Raw genomic sequence first — 4,020 nt, forward strand, 5'->3', positions numbered from 1 at the left:
TTTTTAGTCCCTTTAAATTTTCATTCAAGAGGGGAGGATTGCCCAAGTCTATATTAGGAGACCAATTACCCATCCCTTTTCCGATGTGGGATACTTAACAAAAACAAGGCCCCTTAGTTTAAGACATTAGTATTTCTATAGAAAACCACAGCCAATCTTGACATTGGGCTAAAGATTTATTAGTTCTATACCGGTAAAAGTACACTGGTACGATTGGAAACCTTTATAGAGAGTAAATTTCCAAGCAGCTAATATTGGATTTCATACCTCAATACCGAGCTTTAGCTAGTTTTTTCTGATGCTTGGTGTGTTCAACAAATTCTTGTACCTCAATACCGAGCTTTAGCTAGTTTTTTCTGATGCTTGGTGCGTTCAACAAATTCTTGAATCTGTCGGTCATGCTCTCTAAGTATTCTATCCACATCGATTGGTTTTGATGCAGATGGAAGTGGACCAAAATATTGATTGTCTACCAGGAAGTCAAGGCTATCTGATTCAGGGAAGACAACAATAGTTCAATAAGTTGGTTCTTCTTTACCTTGGAGTTACTACCTTCCCCTTCCACCACTTTTGTCTTGTCAGACTTCATGCATTGAGCATCTTTTAGGATTCCTGCCTCGTGCTCTCCTGGTAAGACCTGCATATTGGCCGATTTGGCCGGTAAAAGAGTAGAAATTTGGTCATTAGCAGTAAACTCATGTCTAGTCGATGTCGATGGACCTAAAGAATGATTGCTTTTCTCCTTAGAGTCATGGTCATTCCCTTTAACTGTTAATCCCTTCTCAAGACTCGCATGCTGAACAGCTTTGAGGATTATGGCATCGTGCCCTATGAATAAATCCGTCATTTTGTCTAATGAAGCAGGTAATGGACCTGACCACTTCTTTCTCTTGATTACATAGTCATCATGAATTGGTTCTTTCCTAATAGCTCTCAGATCATACCTTTGATGAGGAGTAGCAGATCTCTGAGTATAATTCTCTGAGCCCTCTTTTCTGCTGGACTCCTGAAAATATGCGGAAGAGTTTGTTCCTTCATTTGAAACACCTCCTGAGACATATTCATTTATTCCTTCTATCCTATTTCAGGCTTTTGAATTGGTAAGGATCCGTCTTCTATCTATGTTGCTCTGTAATTCTGCATTAGCTTCATGTGCTGGAATTGCTCTTACACTTCTAGCACGTGCATACTTCCACCTCCTACTCCCCTTGATTTCTGTCATTTTTGCATCTTGGAATTTTGCATCAATCTCTTTTCTGGCAAGATATTGTGGCAAACTTGAGGGATCACCAGCAAATGGTTCTGTTGTGAAGAACTCTCCCTGAAGAGCAAGAGCTGCAGTCCCTCGATATTCAGTTTCGATGGAAAGTAAAGTGTCCATTAGTCCTACAGCCGTCACAGGAAGACCATGAAAGGTTGCTTGAATTTTTCGTCTATAAGGCATCATTGGCTTAAATATTGGTGCTTTAGACAATTTGGATTTTAGCCAAAAATCATCAGATGCAGAACCACAGAGATTGAATCTTCTATACAATTGCTCAACTTCAGTTTTACGGGGCATAATAGGCTTGCCAGTAAATAGTTCACCAAGTACACAACCAACACCCCATAAATCAACTCCCAACTCCATAAGAATTTGACCCTAGCAAAAGTTCTGGTGGCCTGTACCAGAGAGTCACAATCTTGCTGGTTAATGGCATGCTTTGTTCTGGATCAAAAAATGTTGACAGCCCAAAATCTGCAATTTTTAGGATACCTTTTTTGTTAACTACAGGTTGGAAGTTTTTACATCTCAATTCAAGATACCACGACTATGGCAATGATCAAGCCTTTTAAGCAGCTGGTTCATGTAACATTTGATCTCAGGTTCAGAAAACTTGACACCTTTTTGTTCTTGAATTCCCTTGAGATCATATTCCATGTAACCGAAAACAAGGTACAAACTGCAGTTTATTGGTGGGGTGATTAAATCTTCCAATTTGATAACGTTTGGGTGATCACAAAGCCTTCTCAATATGATTATCTCTCTTGCTATAAACTTGACACTCTCGGGATCAAGATTGTCAAAACGAACTTTCTTCAGGGCAGCAACTTTGTTGAGCACAGTATCTCGAGTCTTGTAGAGATTACTGTAAGTTCCCTGGCCAATCTTACCTAGTTTCTCAAAAGTATCAACTCTTCTTGGAAGCCATCCATTTAAAGCATCACCAGCAGCTGCAACAAGCCAGTTAGGCCATTCAACAGCAACTAGTTCACTTTCTATGCCTTTTGGTACACCTCTGCTGAGTCTTGTATTCAGTCGCTTCTTCCTGGTGCTAACGTTTTCTTCCTTTTCCTTTGCCATAAATATATTAAGTTCATCTATAGGGCTTAATAATGAAGGTGGTGATGTTCTTGTGTTTTCCAATGCAAACTAATCTTAGTCTTCTTTTACATTCAGATAACAGCACAAACTAATTATTCTTTCTTAAACCTTTGGTTATATACCAAGAAAATCACAAATCAAGGAGATTCACTCCTTCAAAAAGCAATGATAGTGATTTTTCTATTCCTATATCTATATACTATATACTGTATATACTATATATTTATTTCTATAATTAATAAGTAAAGGTTTTGGTGGTACAACAAGGGACATTTTTGATATTTTTATTTTTTTGTGCAGCCTTTTGATGACATGTATGCCCATGTGTGGCTTTTCATGGTACCACCATCTGTGGATACAGAAAGTCTTTTTTCACTTTTTCTTCCCTTTTACAGCTTATACTTTTTGTTTCTTGTTTGAATCAAAGATCAAGATCCACAAAGCTGTGTTAAAAAAATTTGGTATCGTCCTTTTTTCTCAGCATCTGCTTTCCACTTCTTGTTCTTCCTCATTCTTTGATGTTTTTAGTTGATCTTTTCATCTGTACAATCTGTGTTTTTTTTGGAGGTTTTTATTAGTGGTCGTTTTCTTGAGTTATAAAATTTTTAGAGTTCGTGTGTTTCAAAATCTCGGTCTCACATGCATTTTGGGATATATAATAGTTTCTGATTTCCAATAGGTAAGATGACATTTGAAGATAAATGGGTTCTTTGAAGTGCCTATTGAGGGTGATTTAAACTTCTGCTCTCTTTGGCGAACAAACTTATCGGCTGTCTCTATTTTTCCTATTTCTAATAAAAATTGTATCTTCAACTTTTCCGCTAATTTTTGGTTGAATTTGTAAATGCATGTCAATAATTTCAAGAGTTTATCTTATTTTATGCCTCCTTTTCACTGGGTTTTTGATTTTGCATATATTATCGTTTTAACAGTTTTTTTTGGGCTTAATTTTGCTTTGGTGCTAATTGCATCGCTTGTACTTAAGCAAAAATATTTAGTACATTCAAGTGCTAGCTTATTTACGTTTTACCTGTTGTATTAAGATCATGGTCTCTCAATAGTGGTCTCTGTTGATTATTTCCCGCGGTCAACAACTGAATGGATTCCTTATGCATTTCATGCTTCATATTCCAATATGATTTCCATGTCTCTTTATCATAGCATCAGCCCCTGTGAAAATATTCAAGAAGTAAAGTGTTTTTCTACTCTCTTTCTTAATTTGTTTAAGGTTCAATTCCTCATGTAAACCCAAGTGCTTATAAGCTAATATCAACCAAAAGTCATAATTGGTCACCCTAATTTATGACCTTAGATTGTAGGTGCTTTTAGTTTGATCAACTGTTTTATTATGATCAAGGTTCTATAGCAATATTCAAGAGGAAAAAGGACAAGCCAGAATGTGCTTTAAGAGGCACATTTTCTATATATTCTACATATTGCATCGATCATAATTGATTGTAATTGTTACCTCTGATCGATTACCTCGCATAGCACAGTTGAGTGCTTTTATACCTCTTGCAAATATTATATTATCCTAATATTTTTATGATATATTGAATAATGCAATCTACTCTTTATGATTTTGTCTTCTCATATCTATAGATATATCACCATCTCATTGTTGCACCTAAAGTTGGCCGCACATGTTTCACCTC

The 4,020-nt window shown here is 36.5% G+C and overlaps 1 pseudogene; it reads right to left on the reverse strand.

Moving 5' to 3' along the window:
* Positions 1–1,060: 1,060 nt before the first annotated feature.
* LOC107877972 lies at positions 1,061–2,344 on the reverse strand (annotated as a pseudogene).
* Between the last annotated feature and the right edge of the window lie 1,676 nt (positions 2,345–4,020).

This window comes from Capsicum annuum, chromosome 7, assembly GCF_002878395.1.
Source record: "Capsicum annuum cultivar UCD-10X-F1 chromosome 7, UCD10Xv1.1, whole genome shotgun sequence".
NCBI lineage: Eukaryota > Viridiplantae > Streptophyta > Magnoliopsida > Solanales > Solanaceae > Capsicum > Capsicum annuum.